This window comes from Sinocyclocheilus anshuiensis, unplaced genomic scaffold, assembly GCF_001515605.1.
Source record: "Sinocyclocheilus anshuiensis isolate Anshui unplaced genomic scaffold, SAMN03320099.WGS_v1.1 scaffold1082, whole genome shotgun sequence".
Taxonomy (NCBI): domain Eukaryota; kingdom Metazoa; phylum Chordata; class Actinopteri; order Cypriniformes; family Cyprinidae; genus Sinocyclocheilus; species Sinocyclocheilus anshuiensis.
Genome location: NW_015542379.1, coordinates 1,992,500 through 2,001,210, shown reverse-complemented (window position 1 = coordinate 2,001,210; position 8,711 = coordinate 1,992,500).

The window sequence follows — 8,711 nt, the reverse complement described above, 5'->3', positions numbered from 1 at the left end:
AAAAAAAAAAAAAAATATATATATATATATATATATATATATTTATTTATTAATTTAACTGCATCTTTTCTAATAAGCATTCAATTTGTTTATTTTTTTCTTTTGTATGCATCAAAATTAATTTTTATAAAGAATGTTTCACTTTTAAAAATAGTATTTTTTATTTTTTTTTTAAGAATAAAAATGTGAAAACTGAAAAACAAATGGAAATTGAATTTTTTTTTTCTTGATGGTTACATCACAATGTTTTTAGAGTCATCAAATTTACATTTTCATTGAAAATTTCTATGAAGGTGTTTATTTTTTTAATACAATGACTACAATATTAATACAAGGTTACTGTACATTTGCAAAATTATTATTATTTTTTATTTTTATTTAGCATAATCGTCTGCAATTGCGGGTTTTTCATCTTGAAACAAGCTCTCCTCTCAAATCGATACACTTTCTTCCCAGCGTAAAACGCTGATGAGTTAAAAACACCAGCACCCACGGAAATTGGAGTTTAGTGACGTCTATAAAGATTTTCCACTCATAATAAAAGTGTTTTCTTTCACATGGTCATTTGCATTGTTTGCTGAGACTAAATCAAACCATGCGAGTTGATTTGATTTGTGCTTATGTGGAAGTGCAATCATTCTGATGAAATGTAAAAAAAATTATAATAATCGTGATTAGATTTTTGGGGCAAAATAATCGCGATTAACTCAGCCCTAATGGATGTATTGATGGTCAGAGCTCTAGATTTAGGAGAACAAAAACCATGGCGAGTTTATGGTTTTATATTGCGTTGCGCTGTAACCCAACGCTTATGACCTCAGTCTGCGCTGCCTTCATGGCTTACAGAGCTTGTAGAACCTTTACAGCTAATGTCGTTCATGCGTGTGTGAGTCTGCGGTCTGTGTGTGCGCAAATACCTCCAATAGACAAGTTCACCAAAGAAAAACACCAGTTTTCCCCTCGAGGAGCTTTTTAATCAGAGCAATGAAATACCTCTGTGCGTCACAAACACTAAAGCTGAACATACGTTAGCGTATTTTCTCCCAGACTGGACGTTCTGTTTCTAATTCCTGGCCTGTCCCCTGAAAGGTTATTAATTGCCGACCGGTTGATAAGCAGGGCATAATCTGTGGCACAGCTTAATAACGGTCTGATATTTATGAAAACCATCTGGTTGGAGTATTTATAGAATTATATGAAATTTCATTGTTTCTGTCAAGCAGCTGGCCGCTGTGAGCTCCACTGGCTGCCGTCCCACCCGCTCTTGGAAACAGTCTGTCTGTCTCTTTCTTTCCCTCTTTACCTATTTCTCTCGCTCTCGATCTATTATTCTCCCACAGTCTTTCAGCCCACTCTCGTGAACCTGAAAAAGGCTACTTTTCAATGAACATGGAATGGAAGTTGTATGGCTTGGCTTACCATCAGAAGGTCTGGGAGTAATCTGGCCAGTGCAATTGTTGTTTAAAAACTTTTCTTTTTTTTATTTATTTTAGAGTCATTACAGACAGTGGCTACGGCCAAATCAGAAATAACTACTGCCAGAAGTGCATTCAGTCATGTTTAATTTCATTAGCAGTACACTGTCAATCTCCAAAACAACAAAAACTGGGGATTTCTGTTTATGTTCAGCATTCTGTTGACGTGGCGCAACATATGCAGCAATTGCAGTGAATTTGTATGTTATAACAATGTTATTACATGATAATTATACAGTTATAACACAATTTGCTTGCTTACTATGAGAGTTTAGTTATACAGTCACTAAAAACTCTAGTTATCTGCTCTTTTTTATAGATATATTTTATTTGCTCCTATATTCCATGCAGTCAGAGTGTGATAAATGGGTTTTGTGTTGAGAAGTATTTCAGATATACTGTTCCATCCCAGTTGGAAAGGATTCTTTTAAAGAGACAGCTATTTCAGGGGTTTAAGGCTGTTTTATGTCACTAATTCATCACAATCATTTGGCCTTTGCACAGTGGCTAAATGTGGACGTTTGAACATGGCAACACACTTACAAAACAGATCCAAATTCTTGGCCAGAGATGTTTCAGTGCAATCCGTTCCTGCAAACGTGACATGCTATTGTGTAGTTTGAGCTTCCTATTTAATTCAAAACACTTTTTAAAGGTGGTGTGTGTGTTGTTTTAAAATTAAAATGCTTTCTTTCACTAACTTGGAACGTGAGTTTTGAGCAGGACATTCTGTTTGGCCAACTTATGGAAGTTGGGTTGTTCGAGAAACATGTTTTTAAAGATTACTGATCATTATGTTTGCAGTTCTGTTTTGTGATGCCAGTGGCACAGAAATTAGGCTACACATTCCACCTTAAAAAAATAGATTGGTTTTCTTAATACTTTTTCCTAAAAAGAAAGCTTCCATTTAGAACTAAAAACAAAATATGAAACTGGATGTTTTAATCGTTTGGTTTCTATAAAACAATTCGCATGACTGTTGTTTATTTTCCTGGATGTTCTGTACATTAAAACGTCTATGACTAACAGAAGAATGATGACTCAACTGTATCATGCTCATTTTCAGTAAACCGTTTCCCTAAACATGTCTAATTATAACTTAAATAATGTGACTTTTGAATGTAATGTACATTTTAGCTAAAGGTGAATCCTTTCTGTGCACGAGAGAGAGAGATACGTGTGTCTTTTAGATGTAGCAGTGTGGGTGGCGTATGTGAAAGTGTGCATGTGTGTGTGTATATGTGTCAGACAGACTTCAAGGCGAGAAAGAGATAGAGAGAGAGAGAGAGAGAGAGAGAGAGAGAGACATGTGCTCAGGCAGCACCAGACTGGATGGAGAGCAGCATGTTTGTGTTGGAGCTGTTAGCTGCATATTTGGACCACATGTGCTCTGAGTTTGGGAGTAACAGGCCAAATGAATGGTACATTGTACCCCAGAACTGCAGCGTCTGCACTTGTGCCCATGGAAAGCAACCAGCTCGCGCAGAGAAGGGAAAAAAGGCAGAATTGGAGTGACAAAACTCCAGATGGAAATCAATGTCATTAGTCAGGCAGACACGGCAGTTCTGGAGCTGCGGCTGCTGGATCTGCCATGTGCATAGTTGCGGTTGTAAACTGATTTTCGTTTGTTTTATGTGAGCTGGTGAGAGCGAAGAGTGTAAAGTGTTATTCCTCCGGCGTTCCCTGCGACCGTATTTTTGTGCTGAACGCTGAAATGCCTGAGGTTACGACTAAGTCTGCGTAAATGCTCTGAAAATTTATGGTTTGTCTTGTAAAGTCGAATATAGTTTCTCAGCACTTCAAGTTTAGAGCGTGTAAATGGTTAATGCAGCCTGCAGTGCCATGTTCGGTCAGGTGGGGGCGATAGTGAGCCGTGATCGGTGCTCTCGGTAGCCGGCTAGACGCTTTACACTTTCCCTTTGTGTCTTCCATGAAGCGCTTTCAGGTTCTGAGAACATGAGAGCACTTCACAACAAAAAACCCAAACCACACACGTTCTCCCTGCTGCGTCTCTGCACATTTTTGAGTCTCTGCCAGCCACTTTCAGATGTTTCTCCTCCCCGAGTAGATCTATTTGTCACTTCAGAATGAAGCTTGCTTTGAGCAATAAAAGTTTGTGCTCAAGATGCTCCTGACATGTTAGAATGTTCTTTCTCATTATAAAAGCAGAGTGAACTTCATTGGGTTTAAGGGTGACATATCTGTGTACGACGTGTGATTGTTGCTTGTTTCCACATTTATTTACAGCACATACAGTAACGGTGAACAAAAATGTACATTTTGCACCTCCTGAAGGTTTAATGAGACATATACTGAGACTGTGAGAAGTGAGCCATATCAGTATGCACTCAGAAAGAAAGGTACAAAACCTGCACTGGGGTGGTACCTTTGTACCTCACTTCCCCGTAAAGAGTGCATTTTAGTTCCTTAAAAGTGCGTATTAGTAGATAAAGTGTACATATTAGTGCCTAAATGGTACTTCTTTGGCCATTGTTAAAAAATGGCTCCAAACTCAAGCCATTGGTTGACTTATTGTTGTTGCATTTGTGGATGTGCAAACAAACTGATTAGAGAAGTCAGATGTTGATCACTCTTGTATTTAGGTTTTAAATCAGCATTTTTAGATTGTTTTAATTTACTTTGAACTTGCTGATTGTGGCAGTCTTCATAACAGGAAATGTAGATTTGAATGTGTACAAACAGTAATTGATTGTTGAGAAAATGATTACCATCATTTTCATTGATCTTGTTTGATGCTGAGTATCTCTCTGCAACTTTGAATGCAGTAATTTTTTATTAAGATCCAGATCTGTGACTCCAGAGTAACCTGGGTTCTGCCTATAGAGTCAGAAAAAAATAAAATAAAATAAAATAGATAGATATAACTATGCACCATTTAAACAAAAATGCATTAACATTAAAACCAAAATGAAAGTTTTCATTTAGACAAAAAAAAACAAGTCAATTTAATAATGAAATTTATTTAATAAACAACTCTCAAATAAAAACTTGTGTGCACACATTTAATTTAAATATTGAATTATGTTATAACTTTTTAAATTGCATTTAAATTAACATTTAGTTTTATTTTATTTTAAATTATTTAAATTAACTTTTTATCAATTAATACATTAATTAATTAATTGTTTTGCTGTTTCCGCCAAATATTTCCAGGATTCGGGTGCATCGCTAAAATACATTTATACAAAAAAAAATAGTGCAGTGTGTAATTGGTCACCAGTTGCACATGTCAATCCGAATAAGACTTCCACTAATCTTTGAGACAGAAATGAAGATATTCTGCCATATTTTTTTTTTTTGTCACCCATTGAAACTCTAGGAAATGTTCAATGTTCAAACTTCAAAAATGAAGGCAGTGTAAAAGTAATCCATATGAATGGAGCAGTTGAATTCAGGTCATAAATATGCTTTATATTGCCTATGCTGTAAATATTGATCAATGTGCATACATCAGATTTACTTGGCTCGCAAGAACAAATCTCATTGGCTCATGTACATCAGGCACACACATTGATGAGACATAAACATTTTGTCATTTTGTCTTGAAGATGAACACAAGTCTGGATTTCATTGTTGGGTGAACTGTCTCTTTAACACTTCTCTATTTCTCTTTCTCACCCTCGCTTGTTTCCGTTCTGAAATCACATCACATCCGATTGCCTCTATCAGTTTTAGTGCTCCACCTTCTTGGTATCTTTGTTCAGTGGTTTTTAGAGCCATGGGAAAAAAGCGTCCTCACTCGTATGACTTCTCAACGACCCGGAACAGCGTCTGTAATCTGTGTGGCTCCACGGCCCTAAAACAACACCGGCCGTCCTGCACAAATATGCCTCTCTGCTTGACCAGACGGGGGCCGATGGAAACACCCACCCTGTTAAAAGCCATCAATTTCAAACATGGCCAACCATCATTGCCAGCTTATCATTCAAACAGTGAATCTACCACACCCTTCCAAACACAGACTCTCAAACCTCCTCGAGTCTGCTGAGAACCAGATTTCATTTCTTTATCAAAGCCGGAGAGATTGATGAAAGAGTGTCTTTGGTAATGATCGCCTCGAGGCGTGTGTGATAAATTGTGTTGGACGAGTGGATAAGATTTAGTCCAAATGGAATTTGATGGAGTAAGAGCGCGCATGATAATATGAAGAAGACTACTAACGTTTGTTGTGCTGAAGGCTCTGTTGTCCAGATGTGAACTGTAATTATGCTGAACTTGTAATTTCATCTTATACATTGCACATTGATTGCATTTCTACTGAAGGATCAGAAGAAAATCGAGCTGCAACACAAAATTGAATCGAGCATTTGATTTTGGCCCAGTACATTTGTGGAACAATGATTTGAGCAATTTTCCCTAAAAATAATACAGCACTCAAAAACCTCGTCTGTGACGTCCTCATGAGCTCTGCCAAAATATTCATGGAAAAAAAGGTTTCATATTTACAGTGCATTCACATACACTACCAGTAAAGTCTGGAATAATGGATTTTTTCTTTTTTTTTAAACACACTACTTATGCTCACCAAGGCTGATACAGCCTTGTACAGCCTTTGCTTGTAAAAATACAAGCAAAAATACAATATTAAATGTTAGCTCAGGCCCATTAAATGATACCGACAGATACATCTTTTTTATTTGAATTGTGTATTACTTTGTTGAAATTAACATAAAGTAAAATATAAATAAGATCTATAATAAATGCTTTATAAAATCACGTTTTTCTTTGTTAGTTCATGTTATGTTAACAAACGAAACCTTACTGTAAGTGTTGTCATAAGTAATAAAAAGACATCATTTCTGTTTCAGGCGTTCGATACCTGTGATTTCACACAGCTTATTCACCATTAAATTCTCATCTGAAATCTGAAAAGCCATCTGTGACAGCGTTATTAAATCAGTACGTGCTCATGTGGTGATGTTTAACATACCCACAGCGCTCTTCCTCAGCTACCCATGAGAACTCACCACAAGCAGCGTGCTGCTCTTATTAGCATGGCGAGGCCATGAGGATACTGATGAGAAGTTCAGCTGGAGTTTAACCAGTGTTTCCACAGCGTGTCTGTGTGTATGAGATTCACCCTGAGGGTGAGCTGAGCTCAGGGCCTGAGCCAGCGAGAGACAACGCGGTGTCCCACCGGGCGATTTCCTGTCAGAGGGGTCTTCTCATGGCCGTAACGTGATCCCTCCTTCCAAAAATAAAGACGGACACGGCAGGAGCTGATGGGTGCACAGTGAAGCAGAAACACTGGCCAGTTCCTGTCTAACAGGCGGTCAGATTTTGCAGATATGAGGGTTCAAAATGACTATGTGCTGTCAGTCATTACAGCCACAAGATTAGTATTCGTATCAGGTACGTTTTCATGAGACCAGGTAGACTAATATGCTGATTTGCTGCTCAATAAATGTTTGTCTTATTATTATTAATGTTGCAAACAGTGGAAAGTTATGGAAACTTTTTTTTTTAACACGAGCTATTCATATTTGAGCATCGTTCACAAACACATGGCATCTATTACCATCTCTCTACATGACATCATTAAACTTTTTGTAATTTTGATTCTGTCGTCCTGAAGCCATTGCTGGCTGATGAGGGTGATAGCTGATAGATGGCAGGTACATCAGATGAAAGTCTATAGAAACACAAACAGATCTCTCTGCAATGATCTGTGTTCAAATTAAACAAAAACTAAATGTTGTTGGTTGTTCTACTCTAATCAGTTTCCAGACAAGTGCCAGATTCTGCAGAACAACTGTAAACACAGATTTTATTAGGCTGGTTAGACCGAGGATGTGTACTTCAGATATAAGCAGACTGAATACAATTTCAGCCATAAAAAGTGTGTTTAAATGTCATGGACTGTGAGGTCAGTCTGAGGGTGCTTTCAAAGCTTCTGGTGCAGATCTACTCCGTTTGTGGTCAGATTTCAGTTCATTTGGTGGTTTGAGTGGCAAAGTGGTTTGCCAAACTCACGTGAGTGTACCCTTGTGAAAAAAAAAAAAAAGAATTGCACATTAGCATACTTTTAAAAATAATATGTTTTAAAAGAATATAGTTAAGTTTTGTCTTTGAAATATGGATAAAGTTACTGCTGAATGTTCTGACACACATTTATGATAAAATGTATTTAAATTTTATTAAAACTCATAAATCGTGAAATACACTAGTAACTACCCATTTATAATGATGACGTTTGGAACATTTAAAATATTTTAACTTTAAATGTAACATCGAATAACACACTGTACAGTTAAAATTATAATAAAGCATGTCACATGTGCTTTAGTATGTTAGTCAACACATCAAAATAAGTGTACTTCTTTAAAATATGACAAAAGATTATTAAATTATTTAGATTATTTCATTTTGTCGTATTTACAATTTTGCACTTTTTTAAAAGCGTTTTAAGTGTGCTTAGAAACATAGTGATGTAATATGTCATAGTTCACCCTAAAATGAAAATTTGCAGGCCATACAAGATGTAGGCCTAGATGAGTTTGTTTCTTCATCAGATTTGAAGAAATGTAGCATCCCATCACTTGCTCATCAACTGATCCTCTGCAGTGAATGGGTGCCATCAGAATGAGAGTCCAAGCAGCTGATAAAAAACATCACAATAATCCACAAGTAATCCACACCATTCCAGCACTGTTTACAAGCCAAAACGGCTCTAAACAAATATGTGGGTGGATTTTGATGTGAGAGGACAACATGGGATTGACTTTTTCATCAGAGGAAGCATTATTGGATTACAGACTCATATTTTGTCTAGAAGTGATGTTAAAATGCATTAATGATGGATTTATTTCTTACGAACATGCAGCTTTTGGCTTGAGTGGTGTGGATTACTTGTGGATTATTGTGATGTTTTTATCAGCTGTTTGGACTCTCATTCTGACGGCACCCATTCACTGCAGATCATCCATTGGTGAGCAAGGAATGTACTTTAATACAATTTCCTCCAGTGAAAAAGTCCATCCCCTGCTGTCCTCTCACATCAAAACCCACCCATGTATTTGTTTAGAGCTGTTTTGGCTTGTAAACAGTGTTTGATCTGTGCATATTTCTCTCCTGATTCAGATTAAACTACTTTTTCACGGGAGGAAGCAACATTATTGATTATGGTCACTTTTGGCCAGAAGTGATGGTTTAAAGTTATGTTGTAGCTTTTGTCTTCTCAAGACGTTAACTGATGGACTGGAGTGGTGTGGATTA